At 41.5% G+C, this 23,594-nt stretch overlaps 1 protein-coding gene across 3 annotated transcripts in view; it reads left to right on the top strand.

Annotated features, from left to right (window-relative positions):
- The window catches only part of elfn1a (extracellular leucine-rich repeat and fibronectin type III domain containing 1a), a 69,651-nt gene that overhangs the window by 30,283 nt on the left and 15,774 nt on the right, over positions 1–23,594 (top strand). The window contains exon 2 of one of the 3 annotated variants that reach the window (XM_061750210.1): positions 15,637–15,713. The exons of 1 other annotated variant lie outside the window; for it this stretch is intronic. The gene's annotated coding sequence lies outside the window, so the exon portion shown is untranslated. The remainder of the gene's footprint in view (positions 1–15,636; positions 15,714–23,594) is intronic. One more of the 3 variants, XM_061750209.1, reaches the window with a different exon arrangement.

The raw sequence follows: 23,594 nt of genomic DNA on the forward strand, positions 1-23,594 counted from the left end.
GCATATATTTTGGAATGTGGGAGGAAGCCGGAGTACCCGGAAAAACACAAGCACAGGGAGAACATGCAAGAACATCCGAGAGTTCTTTTTCCAATCCGTTAAATCTAAAATGGACAATATGGAGGCATGGCAGCCGGATGAATTTGCACCATTTAGCGAGCAACCGTGATCAAATGATATGCACAGATCACACGTGTGACGGAGCTTTTCTGCTAAAACCAAAGCCAGACAAAGAATAATAATAATTTCCATCGGTGGCAAATGAGCCGTCGTCCCAAGTGGATTCTGGCAAATCCTGTTGCGAGCTGCTCGACAATACCGCGCCGCATGCTGCTACACTACAGGCTACGTGGATCCACGGAGACAATGCGATCAGACAGCAGCACTCTCGCAGTGTTAACATCTTTTTCCGGGAACCAGAGTCACTAAATCCCCCCTCGCTCGCCTCGAACTCACCTTCACACTGGCAATCCCAACCTGCAGGGATAACAAATAAACAAAGCCTCACAATTTTGACCGTATTGCCTACATTATCAATCACTTTGAACGTCTGCATAATGTGGTTTTATGGTGGCTACAGTCCAGTGTGTCAACCAATGCCTTGAAGTATTATGTTGCAGTAATAATGAATAAATACCGTATCCATGTGCACTAGCACCAGCTTAATAAAATCTCTTCACCAGGGAGTCGACACGAAGCTAACAACGCCGAATCTATTATTTCACACTCAAGTTATTGCTGCATGCTAATGCGGGCGATAAAGATTTCATGGGATTATGAATATAAAGAAGTGTCGGAAACAACTTGCAGGTTTGCAGTTGCGTGGATTTAAAGTAGCTTTCAAGATTAAATGGCAAACGAGTGTTCTGTAAATACATACAAATGTTTAGCGTTGATAGTTGCGGTTTTAGAAGCAACAAACCTTTTAAGACAAACAGTGGAGCAACACATTTAGACAGATAATATAACATTACCGATAGGTCCTCTATGAAAAATGACTAATATTACAACATCTTACAGAGTCACTTACATTAGTAGTAGAAGAAGAAGTCGAATCTTCTTCGTTTGTGTCTGCATTCCTCTACAGTATTCCACTGCCTCCCGGTGGCCAAAGCAGGCACATCAGAAGGAGCAGCACAATTAATTGGATTGCAGCAATAAATCATGACGCACGAACTCTTGATTCCTTTCATCATATCTTCTGTGCTTCAAGTGCTGCTGTTTTGGTTGGCAAGAGAGATCAAATGGGCTCAGCGGTTAACGCTTTAACATTCATTGCAGTTAGTAACCAATGATGAGAAATGGGAGGCGAGGCATTTATTTGCCTTGTTAAGATGGAGTCCAGTGTATTGATTTTCTGCAAAGTTTCAACCTAAACCTCTTGATTAGCTCTGATTAATTTCTATTTTCGTTTTTTTTCCTCATTTTACTTTGCTAAAGTCATCTTTTCCAGCCTCCCGTTTGGCAACATATTAAGCAGTAAAGCCAATTCACAAACGTTTATTTATTTTTTATTTTATCGGGTCATTTCATTCCGCTGCTTGTTTGTGCAGCATTCCAATGAGTTTGGTGTCATTCCGTAACTAAATAGCTGAAAAACAAGCTGCTTCTCACTGATTGCTGCAGAGAATTAACGTCAGGCGGCGTTTGTTTCTGCAGAAACGGAAAATTGCTTCATTTAGAGCCACCGGCTTGCTGGTTATTGTATCGAAATAGACCGCGACATTCATTGTTCGCTATTGATGAGAATTTGTATCAATTCCTTAGGGGGGGAGGTTCAACACATGAACCATTCAATACGACATAGAGTTGCTTTATGTTGTTATAATTCTTAACACGCGGAGACACATGGGGTGCTAGCATTGGGCTGTGCTGTAGCACCGCCCTCTCATCCCCTCGCCGCATTAGCTCCACACAAACGCCTTTAATGAATCAACTTTGGCAAGCTGCATCGATAGGAGGACACTTGAGTATAATGCACAATGCTGCACACAGAGCGTCAACAAAGCTGCGGCGCTTTGTTGACGCTCTGCATCGCACACGGGCAGGCTAAGGGAAATATGACGTCAAAGTGAACATACAAGTTTGCGCCATTAGTTTGATTGACTTCCCGACTAGGAGAGTTACATGAAATAATGAAAAATGAAATACTTACAAAGTAACATAAAGAAACACGGCGCAGAAGCAATACGAAGTTCTACATCAGTATGTAATGTCTACAACAACAAAAATGCATTCATTCAAAGTAGCAATTTCCATTCATTTTCATAGTCATTTTCTATTCACAATCACATGATTTAGCATCCAGAGAAGCTTAGCGTTCGCCGAGTCATGACACTTCATCACTAAAATCTAAGCTGTTATGGATTAACGAGCGGGGTCGTCAAACTGTGACTGAGCGAGCACGTTCACTGCTGCGAGAATAAGGCGCAATCACCTGAGGATTGAGACTCTGCGCCCCCCGTGGAAGAGAAGGGTGGGGGCCGGCACATCAGCAGGCTCACATTAAGCGCGGGAGGAACAATTCCACATTCAGGAATGGATTCATATCACGTTTACAGCGACTGCGCGTGCAGCAGAAATGGGCCAAACGTCCATCAGCACCGGATACATCGGTGCCTTGATTTACGAGTGACCCGAATTTTGAGTTCTTCGAGATACGAGCCGTCGATCGGCCCATTTTCTGCTTTGACTTGCGAGCGCAAACTTGCGATACGAGCACTGTATGGTGGCGGGTGACTCAACTTGCTTCACAGCAAGCGGCGGTTTTGTAGATATAATTAGTACATATTTTTTTTAAAACAGAGGTTTAAAGCTATTTCTTTCCACTCTCATCACAAGGTTACGTCAAACTAAACAAAGACAATTCAACGTTTTGTACGTTCTTTCTTATGCTGCCCCCAGGTGGCCAAGGCACGCAAACCGGAACGAGCAGGTCGCAAGGCCTCGCGAGTCGTAAAGCACAGGCGCTGTCCCACGGTTGTCACGGTAACGAAAGCCGGACACGTCATTGGCCCAGCAGCATGTGGGCGGGATGAAGGCCAGCTTGTTTGCATGAGACGAGGCGCCGCCTTCAAAACAGGCAAAGAAAGTGGGCGGAAATACTTGATCCTTGCGGTATTTTGACAAAAGCCTGTCACTAACATGTTATGAATAAGCCCGCGAAAAGATGTTTATTGTAAAAGTGCTATTTCTCCGTTAAATCGTAAGGGAAAGTCAACTTCCTCTTGCATGCTGTTCTCTTCCCGATCAGTGCACGAAAGATCCACACGCTTACCACCGCGCATGCTAAACTTCGTCAGCTGCTACGCTCACGTTGGACCATATTTCATATCCCTTCACGTCGCACCCCGCGTATGAATCATCTAGCAGTAGCCGAAATGTGCTGCTTATTTCGCCTCATCTCACACGGCGCACCTCGAGGTTCCAACACCGGTGAAATTTTAATCCCAGCCAGTTTTGGGGCCTAATGGCAAACTTAAATAGAAGGTCTTTCACGGCACTCGGTCATCTTGACAAGCTCTGCAAACAACTCCCGGGGCTTAAAAGGGCGCTCGGCGGGCCTCACAGTCCTCTAAGTCTCCCCTGATTCCATCGATTGGAGCGCAATGGAGGGCTTACGCCTCTTGTCCTTTCCGCGGCACGAGCCCGTTTCGACCATATCCGCCGAACACTGCGGTGACTTCGCTCGGGATCGCAGCCAAAAAGATAACGCCGCGTCCATTCTGCTTTGACGAGCACTGAGTCAGAGCTACAGTATGTACAACAAATGATTCAGAAGGAAAAAAAAAAAAAGAAATGACATATTCTCCAAAAAGCAGCACGGTAAGCTCGTGGTTGGCACGTCTGCCTCACAGTTATGATGTTCAGGGGTTTGAATCTCGGCTCCTAGCTTCTAGTGAGGCCTTTGCATGTTCTCTCCCATTTAAGAGCAGAACGTAGCTCAAACAGAGCAAAAGTAGCTTTAATTTTAAGTAAAAGTGAAACAAACGATGCATTAAAACTACCCTGACAAGTACAATTTATCCCAAAATTTACTGAAATGTAACGTATTCCTACCCACCTCTCACCAAGTCAGCTACGACAGACGCTGATGCTAATAAGGACAAGCGTGACAGAAAATACAGGGGAACCTCGGTTACGTGATTTAAAAAATAATAATAATAATCGTTTAAAAACTCACGCAATATTTATCATAGGAAATAATGTAAATCCAAATAATCGGTTCCAGACACCCAAAAATAACAACAGAAATGACATTTTAACACACTGTGGGCTTAGTGGTCAGTCGCACTCAATAAATAAGCAGCTCCGATAAATGCGCGGAATGACGCCAACTCAAGAAAACACTCAATAAAGTTCCGCAAGCTTTTTGCTGGGCTCGATATCGGGAAATTAGTGGCGGGGATGAAAAAAAAGTAATTGAAAACTAAATCATATGAAAACTAGGGGGTAACAAAATGGCAGGTTGTACTGCAGATGCATATTATGCCACAATAGCATATTATGCTATTGCAGTAATGTGATAAAAAACAACTTGCTGTTAATAAATTGTGGATGACATTCCAAAAAATGATGCATCATTTCCCCCCAAGCTGGCTGAATTGAATAACTTATTTCATTATTTGTACTATGTTTATCATGAGGAAAACCAATTAAGGGAAAAGGTTTGTCAAAAACTCCTTACTGTGAATTTACTCATTCACTTGGTTGTTGTCCTTAGATAAAAGTTTGGAGGGCAGCTTTGGGCGATTCTACTCAAACTGGGCACTGAATGTAAGCTCGCATAATAACGGCCATTAAACATGCCGGGCCACGGGAAAAGTCAGAATCACAGTTTGCATTCAGGTCCGCCGACGGCGCTGATGACAGCGGTGCTTGGGAATGAAGGATGGCGCGCTTCGGTTCTTAATTGAATCTTTGCGGGAGCGGCTGCGCTGAGTTTGACAGCTGATATTACATCTGTATTTGCTTTGTCATTGGATGGCGATTTAATTTGACTTTCACATTGTCGAATACAAGAGCTATCAATCTCCGCCATCATTGGATTTGACATTGATGGAAGAGAAATGTCAAGTTTCGCAAATCTACACTCAAATCTGACAATTGGGCCAGATTTGAGCAGAAATGTTGAACCTGGTCAATATTTATGATTCCGATTGTCGGTGGACATACAGTATAGTCATGTGTGGCAGTGGCGGTTATAGGGGTGGACGGGGGGAGGGGGCAGTGCCACCCTAACACTGTGCTTGCGTTAAAGTCAACCCCTAAAAGGAAAACTATACCACCCAAGTTGTTTTGGGACTGATCCTGTCTGGTGGTGGTCTATCACCAACCTACGTACACGCGGAAAAAAAGTCATTATTACAGTATTAGGGTCAGAGCCCTGTCGCAATAAGCAACAATCTCAGAGTACCCAAAAAGGTATTTTTTTTATTTTTATATTAGACATGGCTTATACAGTACCACAAAAATAGCAAATAATGGAAAAAATCTGCACGAGGTAAATACGCAAATGCTGAACCGCGAACACGGGGGGATTCAATGTACGCATATTTTACCGAAGAAATCTAAAACAAATGAAAAACAGTAAGCACGCCGATAACTGAGGGTGACCACATATTCTCACGCCGCTGCGCAAACTAGTTTATCACGCCGTCCGTAACCTCAAAACCACGAAATGTCGAGACCGTCGAAAACCGAGGACCGTCGTAAAAATGAACTAATGTGTTTTCGATGGTGTATTGTTGAACTAAAAGAGCTTATTATAGCAAGAATATGTTCTTTTTTGGAAAAGAGGCTGCGTGTTCTAAGCATGGCGTTCCTCCCCGAGTCCCTCAGGCCTCGGAAGCCCACAATGGCCTCCTTTTGAATTAGACGCTGCCGCCTGACTGCCCCGAAGAAAAACCAGCAATAAAGTACGGCCGAGTTCCACTTGTCACCCTTTGCCTTCTACCCTACTTCTCGCAGATAATAACAAATTACCAGCCGCGTCACTCAAGGCGGCGGACGCGCAGCGAGTATAAAAGACATCGCAAGATGTTCTTTAAGCATAATCGAGGAGAGTAGGAAGATAGACGTGAACGGCTTTGTCGCCAGCATGTGCGCTGGGACACTTTGGGTACTTCCGCTGCTATTCTTACTGCGCACGGCCACCAGAAAGGAGGAAGATAAAGATGAGACGTTAGATAGTTTGCCGGCAAAATAATATGCTTACGTAATTGGAGCAGAAAAGAAAGTGTTGGTGCTTGGAGATGCGCCAACTGTCAGGATCTCTCGTCTGAAGAGCTTGTTACTTTTGAGTTCTACCCTTTACATGCTGCTCTTTGAAAAAAAAAAAAGTAAATAAAAAAATATAAATATAACTAAAATAAGGGAAATTTTATTTTAAAAGTACGAATATAATACGTAAATAAAAAAATATATGAATAATAATATATGTAATGTTATGCATGTACACATTATAATTACATTACATTTTTTTAAGAGTACAATACATCACAAAATTAAATTTTAAAAAATACACAATATTTTCTAACAAAAATATATTTTAAAAAACATAATATAGATATTTTTACCTTTAAAATATAGAATTGGAAATTTATAAAAATACAATTAAAGATAGCTAAAAATAAAATATCTACCAACAAATGTTAGATATAACTAAAATTTAGCATTCTGATTAAAAAATAATTATAGAAATTGAAAACTAAAACAAAAAGATAAAAACTGAAATATGTAATAAAATACTTTTTCTATGTAAAATATCTAAAATGCCATTTACATTTTTGAGTAAATGTATTTTTTGCCCAATGGATTTATTTTAATGCAAAATCCCTTCTTGTGTTTGCAGAATTAAATAGAGCCTAAATATTGTGTTTTATTAAAAGATTTGCACAGTTATGATGCAATTAAGATTACATAAAAACAAATGAAAAAAATCCTAATATTTGATGTATGTTCACAGAAAATTGTGACTTATTTTGGGAAAAATAAAAATGTTATTTGCGTCTTTTTTGGGCACGTGCTCTGATGGTGGCAATTGTCTTGCACTTTGGCCGTGTTCCATTTCCATCATTAAGTGTGCTCTATAAAAGGCGACTTTCATACTCGATGATCACCAGCGTCTCCGTGCCACTTCGCCGCTTTCTCCAACTCCGATAGCGTTGATGCCATTTGTGTGTGGCGCGGACGCTATGAGTATTACGTCTATTTTTAGAAAGACAATTTCACAGTTGCACATAAACATGTCCGTGTGTGAGCGTGCGGCCGTCTATGTGCCTTCTGGCTTGTTGTTTGCAGGTTCAACAGACTGCTTGCGCACTTTCATCGGGAAATGGAAGCCTTTTCCGACTAGCTCCGAGTTTCAAAGTCTGAGAAATTCACCATGTTGAGATGCAGAGATTATGCAAATGGACCACTGTCCCTTCGGTTTAGCTTTTTGCGAGCCCGGCTGGTTTCATCCCCTCCCTTCACTTCTCATCCCGACTCTAATTCAGCTCGGATCGTGATTACAGCAGACGTCCGAGTCAACACGGTCGTCCAGCAGTGTGGACTTCTCCCCTCAGCTGACGTGTTGCCCTGCGTTCTGCACTACACTGTGGGAGGACCTCTCTCTGTACACAATATCACAGCTTTTCCCAAAGCTCTTGCTTGTTGGTCATTAAGTCAGCTGGGATAGGCTCCAGCTCACTTGCAACTTAATGAGGAAAAGCGCTACGGAAAATGAATGGTTTTAAATAAAAACAATACAACCCCAGTGCTGGTTTTAAACCCAATCCCAACTTTAAAACAGAACTTGACAGCCCACGAGCGTGTTTTTATGCGGACAGCTATTTTGATTCTCATAACATCACTACAGACTGAGATATTTTTTGACCCTGGAGTGGAGATACCTTTAAAAAATGTCTTAAATACTCATGTACATGTGAACTAAGGCTTGCGGAGGCACCCTTGATTGACAACCCATTACCTTTTAAGCACATAAGTAAGCACAGCAAAAACTAATTTAACACCAGACGAACACGAGCAGAGCGCAGACCACCGCCAAGGTCCAAGTAACACTTTAATGACAAAACGTCTCTTTCCCCGACAGCGCATGTACATGTTTATTATCGCGATTACACTGGCGGAAACGAGCGTATCAAAAAGCTAGCCGTGCGATTGGCTGGTGCATGTGAACCATGTCATTAATTTGATTAGCAGCGAGCGTGATTGACAAGCGCCACAGACCGAGGAGCCGTCTAATCGGCTGATCTGAATCGGTCTCGGCTGCCGTGCCAACTTCTCAGATTCTACAGAGTGACATTTATCCAGCGTTTAGACATAACCAAGTGCAGCAGACTTCATTTTGTAAGACAGAGGATCTCAAATTTTGGGAGAATTTCTTTCCAAGGACCCCTCAAAATCCTAATGACAATTAAACGGAAGTACCATGTGGACCCTTAAATGCCACACGGATAAAACAGTTGCCTGTATTTTGGAAAGAAAACCCCAAAAAATCATAATGTTAAGATAACGGATGAGAAAAAAAAGACATATTTTGCTGGGATAAAAGTCATATAATAACGACATTAAAGTTGTATTTTTCCACGATAAATTTGTGTAAGAGCCAGCTTGTTTTGCAGTTTTGCCTTAGGCTGCCCACAATAAAAGGCCACACTAAAATGTGCAGTTTTACTGCACTTGGGAGGTTCCAGGGAGGCAGGTTAAAAAAACAATCAGTATCTGGTGTGACCGCCATTTGCCGCACATTTATTGCTTGAGGCTGCCCACAATAAAAGGCCACTCTAAATAAAGTACAACTACACATTTTAGAGTGACCTTTTATTGCGGGTAGCATAAGACCCACCTGCGCAATAATAATAATAATAATGCTGCCGAATCCGCATCTGAATATGCCACACCTGTGAGGTGGACAAATGATCTCGGCAAAGGAGAAGTGCTCACTGGCAGAGATTTGTGGCCGGGCGTCAAGGTCGCTGCAGCTTTACAGACGCTTTCTCCAAATTGCTGATGGAAGCCCCTCATCCCCCACTGGGCTTCACAGGGAGTGCAACACTGGAGATGACTTCATACTTGAAATAGAGAGTGAGGTCAATGCAATGTGAATGAACACATTGGATGAAAGCCAGTGCTACACGTAGTAAATACACACACACATATACTGTTGCTTTACAGCGGTTAGCCAAGACAATGTAGCACATTCGTACAGCGGCGGTGATTCCCCGGTCCTACTTTGCGGACATCGACATAAATGTGCCTTTTACTTTACACGGAAACAACTTGTCGCTTGGGAGAAATCATGTTAGGGAGAAGATATTCACACAAAAGAATCGAGAAATGCAAGGTTGAAGGTCAGTGGGCATCCTCTCACTTATTTGTGCTTGCTTGTATTCAGTAGAATATACTGGTGCGTCTTCATAATTAAGAAGAGGGGTCAGCAACACGGTGCCCGCAGGCAGCAGGTCGTCCCCAAGAGGACCACCTTTTTTTTTTTGTGTTTTAATTACGTTACCTAAAATGGTAATCGCTAGCGCGCTAATGCTAATTGCGAATGCTCACCGTTTAGCAAAGGCTGATTTTGTTGTCTTACATTCTGTAGAGTTTATGGCATACACTCAATACCAACATATGGATTTTAAGGATAGAAGTCCGGCCCTCATAAATGAGAATAAAATTCTTGTAAGTAGTTTAAAGAAAACAAATTTTTAAAAAAGGGGCAAGTTGCCATTACTCAACAAAATATCTAGAGAATAAGTGATTCTAAAAAGATTTGATCGTGCCAGCCGTATCTTACTGTAAGCTATTTTCATCAAAAAACAAAAAAAAATGTTTTAAATGAACTGCTGGAGTATATAAAATTTTCCAAGATATTTCAATTAATTGAGACACATTTATACAGTATTTACCATAATCTTTTTTTTTTTCAGCACAGTGCCATCTGCTGGGTACCTTAGAGTGACCCCCAAAGCAAAATTGCAACTAAATATAGTTATTAAGTACAATACGCATAGGTTTCAAACCACTAACGACTTGATTCATGCGGTCATCCAATTGGTTGGTGATATACAGTATAATGTATACATGCCATACTGTGACACAAGTCCTCGAAAGTTTTCGCAGACAGATTAAGCCGCCACTGATTTCCTATCCCGAGTGTTAAGTGCCAGGTCAGTAGCGCTGCAGCGTTTACGGCTATTTCGGTCCTCACATGTGTGCGTGCTCGCTGTGCCGCACGTCAGCGGCCGAGCACAATCCGTTAGCTCGCTGCCAAGTCGACCTCCACGCGCTCCGGGTCAGCATCCTGGCGTGACGCCTGTTCCCGGGGAAGCACATGTGGTCCGGCTGGCCCCCTCCTCATCCTCACCCTCGCTGCTCTTCATCCTCCCTCCTCAGGCTGCCACCTGACCCGCTTTCAATTCTCAGCAAGTTTACCTGCGAGCTTTATTGGGCTTGGCTCGCTTCCATGCAGCGCTCACAGTGGGCAGGCAGCTGCTTTGTCGTTTTGTACGTCATCACGGGCAAAGGACAGGAACCACTAGACATGCAGCAAATTGCTTCTGTTGTGGATTGCATACCAAGAAGCTTCCAATGGAAAACAAGGACGATGCTGAATATTGGGAGTGTTTTGCTCCCGGTTTCAGTCGTTTTAGGAAAAGTATACATTTTGTATACATGTTACATCTACAGTATATCTTATATGATGACTGTATGTGACTTAATTTTCTGTTATTGATTGGTGACTACAGATGAAAATTAGCGTTAAGCTAACTTCCATCCATCCATCCATTTTCTGAGCCGCTTCTCCTCACTAGGGTCGCGGGGTTAGGCTAACTTCAACACATTTATGTTGGTTTTTTTCCAGATAAAGAGCTCTCTGTATATTCTGAAAATGCTCTTTAATGGGCACTGTGCAATCAGAATAAAGCAATAAATGAAATGAAATTGTCAAAAATTTGGAAAAAACAGACAATTTAAACCTGCGTGGGTTTTCTCCGGGCACTCCGGTATCTGCAAATCAGTGAGTACATTGGTTCTGAAGTGGGAATATGCGGGGGTCCACTGAAACTGTAATCAATACTTTAAATGGATTTCGGGATGGTCTCTCTGATGCAGGTCTCGTTGATCACGTGATTTCCATGTCCGTTCTCAACCGGGTAGCCGAATGGCTCCCATACCGCTGACCTCAATGAGCTTGGAGGCGCCGCAATTTCAGGGTTATTAGTCGTACTCGCCGTGTTTCGTATTATACTCCGCTCGACTCCCATATTTGGACGAGCAGTCACAGTTTAACTCACTCTGATCATTTGACCGTGATCGGAAAAAGTAGTTGGAGTTGGCTGGCTGAAGAAATGTATCTTCAATAAAGATTTTTTTTAACTAGCGATTTCGGTTTCAATACAGTATCGATTGATATGAATGACAACTGAGCACTATTTTGAAAAAGTTTTTGCTGTAGTTTTTAAGTTTTGTTTTTTTCCACATTAACTGTACATCATGCATGAGGCTGTAGGAGGCAACACATACATGTTAGTATCAAAAGCATGAATAATTTCCAGCACGAGAAGCGGCGGTCAGAGGGTGGATTCAAAAGCAACGAGGGCCGTTTCTTCTCGTATCCGTCTGCAGTGGACACGCGAGACGTGTGTTTGTGTATATAGCGTGCGAGCGCACTTGGGGATCAATAAGGTTGCAAAGCGAATACTTGGCCTCGCAGGGAAACAAATGCAAGTATGTGTTTTTCTTTTTTTTTTTCCTTCTCACCGGATCGATATTTGTGCTCATGGAGAACACACGGCACTGACAAATAATCCATGGTTGGACACAAGGCTTGCGCAGATGCCGCCGAACAACTTTACGAAACAGAAAATGTGCTTTAACCGATGAAGGCCCACCTTTGAATGTACAACGTCTACCTTAAACATGTTGTAGAGAAGACTAACACTTTTGAGTTTTACAGTTGGAGAACATAACTCTACAGTAACTAGAACACGTACACTACAGTTATCTTGGACTCCAGGAATTAGTCCTCAGGGCTACATTATGGGATGATACCCAAATAAGTACATCCTTGACTTTTGTCATTTTGGTAAATCTTGCAGTCTAAATAATTAGTCCAATACAGTGAAAATTGTTTGGGAACACATACCAGTACATTTCTGCTACAAACAGGAGCCTTATGAATGTGCTTGTACCTTCACAAGTTGTGCCTTCATACCCTTGAGATTTGACTTTTACAGGCTCGGGAACATACCAGTGCATTGTTGGGCCTTGGCTAGTGTACAGCCAGTTACACTAGTGGCCAATGAGTAGCCCTGTACTTGTAATTATACCAGAGGGGTACAATGTCATGTCACTGGTGTGGTGCCCTTAAAGCAAAGGTGTCAAACTCAAGGCCCGGGGGCCAGATGCGGCCCGCCACATCATTTTATGTGGCCCGCCTAAACAAATCATGCTCGTCAACTTCCGTGATTTTTGCTAAAATCTGTACCCAAATTCCAAATTGTCATAATAATACACAATAATGTTGAGATATTGCGGTTTTCTGTAACCAAACCCTTCCTCTAGAGTAACTTAAACAATACTTGAACAAGCTATTATCCTTGTCTTCTGATTTCAAAACAAGTTATCCCTCAATTTGTTGTGTAATGGTAATAATATGTTTTGGTGATGATTAAACATTTATATGGTTTCACTGTTCCAACGGCCCTCTGAGGGAAATCATACCTCCAATGCGGCCCGAAACAAAAAAAAAAGTTTGACACCCCTGCCTTAAAGGTTTTTTACTCTTAAGACTTGATTTGCACACGCATTGGAACATATTGGTACCTTTTCGGTCCTAGGAAAGTGTACAAACGTTTACCTTGGAGTGCAATAAGTCAGCCTATAAATGTGATTGTACCCTCAAAAGTTCTGTTTTATTCCCTTAAAACTTGGCTTTTATAACCTTAGGAGTATACCAGTACATTTCTGGTCGAGGGAAACGGTACAAACAGTTACCTTGGAGTTCAACAAGCAGCCTATAGATAAAATTGAAGTTAACCCTTTAACACCTAAGCCTCAAAATGTCTGCCTGGACTTTTTTTTGCTCATTTTGACGATGAAAGGGTCAGCAAATGTCCTGTGAATAAGTGCTTTTGCCCCTTTTTCCAGAAAACTTGGAATTTTCAATATCCAGCAGGTTAGGGTAAGGTTAGGTTATCACTGACGTGTCGCCGATGCGTCAGGGATAAAAGGGCTAAAGGGTACACTGGCTTGTCAGTGAAGCGGTACCCTCAAAGGTTCGGCTTTTATTCTGTTCAAACTTGACTTTCACAAGCTTGGAAACAAACCGGTGCCTTTTTGGACCTGGAAAATGTCTGATACTGAGTGCTATTAATAAGTAGCATCGGAATGGACTTTTGTTGTACCCTTATTCCTGTCAGTGTATTACACGCTGTTAATCCTGACGATTATGGTGATGGATTTAAATTCTTAGCATATAAAGAGGCTCCCGTGCCTCTGCCTCATGAGACGTGATTCGCTATAAATGTTGTCATCAACACAATGATGATGTCTGAGCCGCACGCCGCTGCGCAAGGACGTTTGCGCGGCGTGACGAGGCATGCCTACACGCGTCAATGACTTTTCTTGGGCCAGCCTGTGTGTTAAAGCCAAAACCTTCCCTGAGAGGCTGAGAGGCTGAGAGGCTTCCCCTAAGGGGCCAGCCGCAGGAGCGACCCTGCCAAGGGCGCCGCGCTTCCCGCGGTTGCTCGGCTTCGTAAAACGGGTCATTGAACGTCTAAATGGACACCTTATGATGTGTAATTAAAAGAATACTGCAAACGTCTCCAAGACTCCCCGCCGTCGCTCGGTTCCTCCGCCGTTACGTGGCGTCTTGGGCTTCTGCTGGACGGCGGCCGTCGCTTAAAGTGCCGCCCTAAAGTGCCAGCTAATTGAATTGCGGTATCCATTGTCTGCTCATTTGCTGATAATCTCGCCAGTTTGCAGATTCCAATTACTGAGTGTTGAGATTGAATTTTGCCCGTGCCTTTCATTTGATTCAACATGTTGTACTCTACGAATCTCGAGGGGCGCACAACGCAGCATAGTTCCATTGGAACGCAAAGCAGCAATATGAATACTGATTGTGCCGTAATCTCTGCTTTGTCTTGTGTGACCATTAATATGCATGTAGGTGGGAAAATTGCCCCCTTCATTGAGCCATTGCAGGGTGAAGCACAGAAGTAAATAGGATGAGGGGGAAAATAAAATAAAATAAAATCACGTCCATTAATTTCGGCAAAACAAAGCTTGGGAGTTTTCTCTTGTGACTGAAGATTACGCAAATGAAAATGTATTTAAGAAAATGTGCAGCACTTCACCGCGACGCACGGAAAAGATAAGAGGGGGATTGAGATTTGATTCATTAGTAAAACTAACTTTGGCAAGAACAGTCAACAAAAGCATGTTTGCTTGTTGAAGATAAGGTTTATAAGGCGGCTGGGCTTGACACAAAACATCAGTCATTTCCCACTGGAACACCTTTCAGTCTTCTGATAACGACTTTCAACAAGATTTTGGACTTTTGGACAATTTGCCCACCAATCTCCATTCTGGTTCTAGCTGAGTTCCACACAAAAGTCATCCAATCATGCCTTTGTGGAGCTTAGATTGTACACTGGGAATGGAAAAGGATCTTCTGCAAATAGGGAGTCATGTAATGTCACGTTAAGAAAGTTTGGACGGATATACTGATTTTTAACAGTGTAAATTATTTAGGAAAATTTGAGAGACCTTGCAGATGACGAGGAAAACATAAAAATAATTTTTAAAAAATATTCCGAAATATTGAACAGGCACCTACTGTTTTCTAAGCAATTCAGGGAGGAAAAATCCTTCTTAACACTCCGCACACCACAGGATAATCGCTCAGGATAATCGTTTAACTGATTAAGAAATACTCGATGTCCCGTTACTTTTGACCATGTAGTATACAGTATATTATATATAGAGTACAGTCCTGCATCCAATCGGGTGAAGCAGTACTGTCCACAATCTACATTTTAAAAGATGGCACAATATTTTTTTTATTAAAAATAAAAATGTAAATGTTCAATGACGTTCAATGAAAATGTGTCACATTTTTGTATTCAAAAGTTACAAGTCACATTTTATTTTTTTTTTTTTTTTTAAATCAATTGAAAGTTACATATTACTCTTTTTAGTATAGTGACTATTACAGGATAACACACTTTAAAAAAAGAATGAAAAAACAAATAGAAATCATGCTTAGACTGATAACTTTTTGCTTTATCACCACTCACACCGAGCTGAGATTTAGACTTGTTTGCTTAAATGTTTAGCATATGTTGACCTGCAGCTTTTTTTTTTTTTTTTACGTTTCGTAAACACAAGGTGAAATGGATCCCCCCCCACCAAGGCCTCCTTCCCTTTTTCTTTATGTAGCCCAAAGTGGAAAAAAAGTTTGTCCATCCCTGGTGTACACGAATATTTGGTCAGTTCCCTTTGAGTTGTTTTGTATTCCCAAGGGGTAGGACAAGAATGAAGTGCTACATAGCCCTCAGACTAGCTTCATGACATTATCCCCAAATATTATATTGAAACACTCTTTGTGTCATTTTCGTGTCGCAGAGTCCAGCGACGGAGGCGGTAAACATCTGGGATGCTCTGGTTCGTCGAGAACTCCCAAGCAGATTACCGAGGTAAATGTGAGTATTTTGGTAGCTGCAGCTTGAGTCACCTGCAGCTTTGCAATAAGCAAAACAAGACCCCCACCCACCCCCTCCGGTTCACTCCCACCACCGGCTTTGCCCCCCTCCCCTCTGAGAGGATCACAGAGAATCCGCGGCTAATCCGCTGGTCAATGCACATGATAAGTACAGTTGCAAAGACAAGTCTCAAAAGGACACGTCATCCTGAATAACACTCACTATGCGTGTGTGTGCGTGTGTGTGTGTGGATTATTGCCGTTGTGTCCCGTTTACATTTACGGCAGCCGTAACACTTGCAAAAATAATCGAACTTAATGACAAAGGCAATACCATAAAAAAAAATGTATTGAGTTTCCGTACCAGAGGATGAATTCAAAAAATAATCAAATAATGTAAATACCCATTTTAAAGAAATTAACTGCTCTCCTCGGAATGTTCTCCGAAATTATGTATTCAGACAAAGGAGAAACACAAACAATGAACTATCATCACTCGGTTTTATGTCCGCCGCATCATAATAAAGAATGCTGAGATGGGAATTACAGTAAATCCTCAAAGACACGTTTTAGCAAAAAGCTTGTATCTTCAAATTGGTAATTTATTTGTGTTTATTTATTTATCTATTTATTGTATTTAAATTCTGTTCATTTGAATTTCTCATCGTTAGAACTCCCACACACAATTTGGATGTGGTGATTTTCAGTTAGTAGTGATGATACGTAGTATTGTGCGAGATCAGACTACAGGATTTTAGCCCCGTTATCGGTCTGATATATTTTGTTGTGAACGACAAAGCCCCTCGTAGATAATCCACGACCGACGATTTGGCCCTACAATAGCGCTACAACGCCAAAATGAAAAGTCTAGTTACGATCAGACTACAAATTCGGTGTCTCACGATGGCACTCTGTCAGACCACTGCCGCAAATGAGATTTGTAACGGCACATCGCCTCACTTTCTCGCCGTTTTCAACTTTTATTTGCACGTACAAAACCAATGTTTACTGAAATGTTAGCGCACGGATCAACAGAACGCCAGCATGTTTACATACAAACATTACTGCAAGCACGAGCTAGCTTCATATCGTTATGTTGCCTGTATGCTAACGGTATTAAAGGTACGGGACCATTACCTCAATATTTAAGGAAAAAAATGGTGCACTTACAGTGATTGCATATCATATATACTGTTCATCTACCAACATCCGAAAAATTCAGCTTTGAAACTGTCGGGGGGAGCGCGAGCAAAAAACAGGTACAATTCGAGGATTCAAGTCTGATATTTTGTTGCTGTGCGTCTGCAAATCTGAAAACAGATTCAAACTTACTTTTTTGATGTCTTTTCAATTTAGAGATATATGCTTTTATTTGCCAGCGATGACTGACCGCAAACTTACCCCCATAAAGGGACATTTTTACAGTTATAGTCCGTACTTACGCATAGAAATAGCGTGCAAATTTGAAAAAGAAACGGTTTGGAGGCTATTAATGCAAGATTAGATTGACTGCGTAAAATCAGGGGAATAAGTGATGCCATTTATAGGCAGAATAAAGAGTGGTAAAAATGAAAACTGATTAAAAAAAAAAAAAAAATTTTAAATGAAGGTTATGCACAATTTCTCGCTGTAAAATAAAAGCACATTTGACTGATGAGAATAAAAGCGTGCTGACATCCGGCCGCCTCCCGCCCAGTTCTCGTACAGAGGCGGATAATTGTCTTGTTAAAGAGATAAAAATCCAGAATGTTACGCCTGGTGTTCAATCCCAGCGCAACTTTATTGGGGGTACGTGGCCTCAGCGCATGAATCATCATTGACTCACTCTTAAAACTGGAACAACCTTTTCTCCGCATATGACTCACTCGTTACACGGCTAATCAGTCGCAGCGCATCTTATCATTTCCCCAACTTTACTTTATCTGATGCTATTGTCGTCGCGCGACCCGGCGAGGCCGCAGGCGCGGATACAGCGTATAATTTGCCGACAAACGGAGGGAAAACAGCAGAACGGAGAGCCTGAAGAAGTGTGATTAAGCAAGCTGTGTTGGAATAATAAAGACTCGTTTCACTCTGCATTGTAATGAACGCGGTGCTTCATCATCATCATCATCATGGAAATGAGCAGTGCCGCAATCACTTACAGAAACAGATCTGCATTTTAATACATTAGTAATACTGCTTTTGTTTCTCTCTCTTTGTTTTTATTGACAAAATGTATCTATTTTTTAAAAGTTCAGAGCATTGTCGTCGCTGTCCAAAAGAAAAGCATGTACTGCATTGCATTTTTAAAACAACTCACAAAATGTTGACGTGCGTGCTTTACATTGGACACACTGGACAGAGATGTTTTAAGTGCAAAATGGTCGCATGGTGACAAAAAAATCAAAAGGCTTGTTGAAATAAAATGCTGTAAGCGATCTTGAAACTCTCTTCTGTTGGGTACATTTTGAAATCAGTGACGCGGTTGTTGCCGATTGTTTAGAATTAATTGCTATAAGCCAAAAAAATACAAAATAAAAATTTTGGACCATTTTTTTTGTTGTTGTTGGTTACATTTTACAGTGATTCGACATCTTGCTTTAACAAAGTGCAGAAGTTGCCAAACCTTAAGTTCTGGCCGGGTTTGTGTTTATTGGATTGCTAATTGTTAAAAATAAGAAAGCTACAGCTATTTTATTGATAGTCAAGCAGACATTTCTGTCAGTTGTGCTCAATTAATGCTGCCTGTGGTTGTAATTATTCATTTAAATGTCATCTGTGAATTTGGCCCCAAATTTGTAACGCTTGGGAAACTAAAGAAATCATTCCTAAAAGTTTAAATAAAACTAGTAGTAAATGAATGACAGGTAGAACTGTCATCGTTCAGACAGCAATGACGCAGCCAAAAACGCAAATGCCAGTTCTTAATCTTAATGTCTTACTCATACAGCCAAGGGGATTTTTGAAATTTGAATGCTAATGCTGACTGTAAGCAGATGAGCAAACAAGCACGCAATTTATTTCTATTAGTAAGCGTCCAAGTCTAAAGGAAACAGTGTGTGTGCAAATGAGGAATGAATTATTAAACACATGACCGTCCCATAAAGGGAGAGAGACTTTAGTGCGTCGTAAAGCATTTAATACATGTTTATAACCGCCCATTGATTAAAGTGTTACTGGACTAGTGAAATGTTACGGGGTGGCTTGTTGGGATGCAGCGAGGCTCTTTATGGGCTGTCACCAGTGGAGGCATCCATTGGAACTTGGGGGGGGGGGTGCTTCAAGAGCCAATGAGATGGACCATCGCAAAGTTGGCGTCCATATTAATCACGTTGTGGTGCAAAGCGAGGGAAACTTTTGTGATTTTTTTTTGTGCGAGAGCACGGCAAAGCGCAAGAGGTCCTGTGGACGTCTACTTGATTGCACCAGAGAAGAAGAGTTGTATGAATGGATTAACGCAGGGAGCGAGAATGGATTAACAGTTGCCGCGGGAGGACTCAAACCGGTCGCATTAAGTGATTGTGAAACATCAGCGTGCTTGCCAATTATTGGTCCCTTTGCTCATCAATGGAATTGAACCCGTCCTCCGTGTTGGCCCCTTCCAGCGATACCCTGTCGTCGCGCTTCGCCTCCCAATGCGTGTCATGCGTGTCTCGGCTGAAACCCTATTGGAGGCTCCTCAGCAGATGGTAATTGGGAGAATGGTTTCATTGTTTTTATGGTTTACAGCAGGGTAGAAAATCGATTGGTGGACTACTCCGTATCGACATTTAAAGCTTGAAGTTGCCGTCGGACTATAATTACGCTCTGTGTTTGGCTGACAGGACGATACAGTCTTCATAAATCTGCTCACGTCCGAGAGATGGGAAATAAGATGGTTGTAGATAAGAATAGCGGTTAGTAGATAAGAATAGCGGTTAGCCTCACTAGCTTCCACTATTCCGATCGCCGCTAGCATAGAAGATGCATGAAATGACGCCAAATCACGACCATCGCTTTACGACACTGACGTCAGTGTATATGATCGGTGTATGCGAGTTTGTGGAAATATTTCCCCAAAAAATGAGACCGGTAGCTCAGTAACTTACACAATATTTTGAATCATTTTGTTCAAGTTTTTGCAATGTGGCAAGGAAGCCGACGTACCTGAAAGAAATCGACAACCGAGCCGAGGTTCTAACCCAGAACCTCTCAACTGTGTACAATACATTTCAATTGAATCAATGTTAAAATGTTACTTAGATTTGCCAACACAGTTAACAAGTGCTTGATAAAGGCCATCGTCTGGCGTGCGGGCATATTTCCATTTCTAGGGTTTCATTGGAGAAATACTTAGAAATAAAAACACATAAGAAATATCAGAAATAAATGAAGTCGACCGACCGCCGTCCCAGAACAGGTCATGGTTGCGCGACGCATATGCAAACGCCTGAATAGAAAACGTTCCATCAAAGTGACGTACATAATCCAGATACCTTCGCTCTGTTGACACCCCCTCTTTTCCATTTATATCCTGAAGAGAGCCACTGTTACATTACAGGCATTGTTCCTCACAAGGTTAATTAGCTTGCATTAGGGACATGCTCACGTCCTTTCACGTCACTCAACGCTGAATCTATGCTGCCGCTGCTACGTGTTGACCTCATTGAAGGTTGAACTTACTTACGTGTTTGCTAACTATAGTCTGCGTAGTCTAAGAAAGTACAATTTTTGTACACATGGCCATTAGCGCTTTAACCGAAAATTGAGGAAAATGTGGATTTTTTAAAAATGTAATTCATATTAAAAGTGTTGATGGACTTGAGTTCAGAGGCAAGCATACATTGGTCCAGAATGTTTTGCCAATATCAACAGAAGGGGGAATGAAGTGGGGAGAGCCTCGGTGTACTCGTGGTTAGCACCTGTGACTCACAGTTCTCAAAAGTGCGGCATGTTAGCATACAATGCAAAATGCCGTAGACAGGGTAACAGATATTAGCATCAATGTATTGGTAATTACAAACCTTCAAACAACTGCCACTTTAACATGCAGAGCAACAACACATACAAACAGAGCACAAAACAATACTCATAGGCGTGTATTCTCTCTGATATGTGGGAACAACAACTATTACTGGCATTTACAGTAGTTGGGGACCTTCTCTGCCTCTTCTTCATGCTGTTAATTACGCTACATCACTCCCAATACACCTCAGTGACACTCAGCATGCAGGGGTTCACTGTATATACATACTTTTTGGAACTTTTTTTTTTTTTTGGGGGGGGGGGGGGGGAGGGAGGTGCCATGAGATTTTTCCAATGCGAAATATGTGCCTTGGCTCAATAAAGTTTGGGAAACGAACAAAAACACGCAATGCTACATCCCATAATGTCTTCTCTGCAATTGACAATGAAAAAGGCAGTCATGAATGACACGGGTCGACGTGGATGAGAATTGCGACAGGGAGCTGTTAGCCATTGGTCTTCAGACGCCTCGATGATATGATTTTTTATTTTATTTTTTTATTTCCACATCACAGAAAAAGACGATTAATAATACCCATAATCATTTTGCCCGCGAAACCACACGCATCACGATGAAGGACGTTTCTCACACTCTGACACATCCATTATTGCTTCCCGTGGGGCACGGCGGGACATCGTCTCCTCAGCGCGAATACGAGCGCTGTGCTGACACAAAGGAAGTGCATGTAAAGTGCACGTGGCCTTTTTGGAGGACTCCGGCGTGTTCTGTAGTGATAACAAAAGGAAGGTAAATTGAGGCTTTGCTCCATCGCCTGCAGGATTAGAAAGGTGAGGTCGGTCACCTTTAAATAAGAAGGATCTTGAACCATCTGCTTCTGTTTCCGCTGGCGTGTTTTTAAATACCTTTCATGTCTCATTTGGAATTAATATCTATTAGGATGCATTTGGCATACTATTGTATTAATATTGGTACACAACATGACTGAATAAGGTGTTAAATAATGGCAAGATGAAACAAATAAAAGACATGAATGTGTCTTTTATTTGTTTCATCATTAAAAAAAAAAAAAAAAAAAAAAGCCATACCATGACATCATATGATTCCCTCTGCCAAGTTAAATCTTAAAAGTCTTCTTAAGATTCCGTTTTGGGTCCGCTGGTCCAGTCTGGACCGCCAGCTGATCCCGCCTATGAACAACGACGCCTGCAACCCCACAAACAACGGATTTTTTGCTCGATTCAATCTTTCAGGGATTATTGTCATGTTATTTTAAAGCAATTCACTTAAAAGGTCGTAATATATAAGGCACAAGATGGGTGACATCAAAAGTTGAATTAGAGCCGTGGTTCTCAAACTTTTTGCTTCAAGTAGAACTTTAAAAAAAAAAAAACAGCTCTACAAGTACCACCAACAATGACCAACATTAAAATACAGTAGCATAGCATTTATTCATAATAAGTACTGGACATTGAATATAATTGTAAGCCACTATAACACTATGCACAATTAGAACAGTAATACCGCTGTTAAAAAAAAAGGGCTTAATTCAATTAAAATGTATCATTTAAACGTAATATTAAATAAAAATTTGGCTGAAATAAATGTTTTAAAAACACAGATCTAAAATATTCAACGCAAATGTCATGTACCAGTACTTTAAAGTTAAATACAACTAAACTTAACAAATGTACTGTAGAGATTTAAAAAAAAATAAAATTAAAAAATTAAAAAAAGCTTAAACCACTATATTGTTATCCACAGTTTGAAAATTCAGTGATTCTTTCTTGGACCAAACTTTGAGAATCACTGAATTAGAAATTAATTTTATTCTTATAGGGTCATCATCGCACTTTTCCTCTTTGCCATCACAGGCGCCCTTCTGTGGTGGCGTCACCTAAAAACAAAAACAGCACAAATAAGCCAAAAAAAAGCAAATCACGCTTGTGGACCCGTTAGAAGCGCACTGAGCTGAAGTCTCGCGAGATCTGACAGTGGTTCAAACACAAAATATGGAGTAGAATTGTAACGCAAGAACTCTATTGATTTTTCCTGGGAAGTTTGCCATAATCATCCACTCCAAAAAAAATAAATAAATCACTTTTTGTCATATTTTTTAGTCATTATGACTTTACAGTAGTACTGTACATGATAAAACCGATCTGTGAAAAATAAAATAAAAAATTGCTGTTTCTGGCCCCTAACCACCACCCCCGAGGAAAAACAACCATAACATGACACCTATTCCATTATGGGACCCAGACTGAAAGTTTATACGACTCGGAACAAGTGTTTGTTCCTTGTCCTTGTTAACTGCATCTTTAAAAGTGCCCAAGCGTGTTCATTAAGTGCTATTTATTAAAATAACACCGAGCAACAGGCGATGTCAACAAGGAGCAGCTGTTAAAGGGGGGCCGTTATCGCTTTGTGGAGGATTTGCATCTCGCGAGCTCTTGATTAAACCTGTCATTAAGTCGCTCGTTTGCATCTTTACGTGCAGAGTGGCCATTTAAATGCAAGACGCCAGACGCGAGGCACAAACGCGGCGAACATCCGCCGAGTAACATTTCCTCCCATTTTCTCTTTGTTAAATCTAGAAAGCAAATATTGTGCTCGCGTGCGTGCCGTTGGAGTTTTCAAATGGAAACGCGGCAATAAAAATGCTAATGTCGATTCAATGCGATCAGAGCCCTGCGTGTCAGAGGATCTCATCTAAAGTCCATTAGTATTTGGAGGATTGATGTTGCACTCTGCACCCTAACGGGGATAAAAGTCCTCACAGCGGTGAATCACTGGGCAAGGGAGGGCGCCTTGTAAGAAACAATAACTGTCCTGTCAAGATGGAGACAGGGAAAAGGCGCTCCTGGTTTTCCACTTGCCCGCTCCGGTTTCCTGTCATTCACACTCCAAAAAAGCTCATGAGTTTGTCATGTATCC

The sequence above is a fragment of the Phyllopteryx taeniolatus genome, chromosome 16, assembly GCF_024500385.1.
Source record: "Phyllopteryx taeniolatus isolate TA_2022b chromosome 16, UOR_Ptae_1.2, whole genome shotgun sequence".
NCBI classification, from domain to species: domain Eukaryota; kingdom Metazoa; phylum Chordata; class Actinopteri; order Syngnathiformes; family Syngnathidae; genus Phyllopteryx; species Phyllopteryx taeniolatus.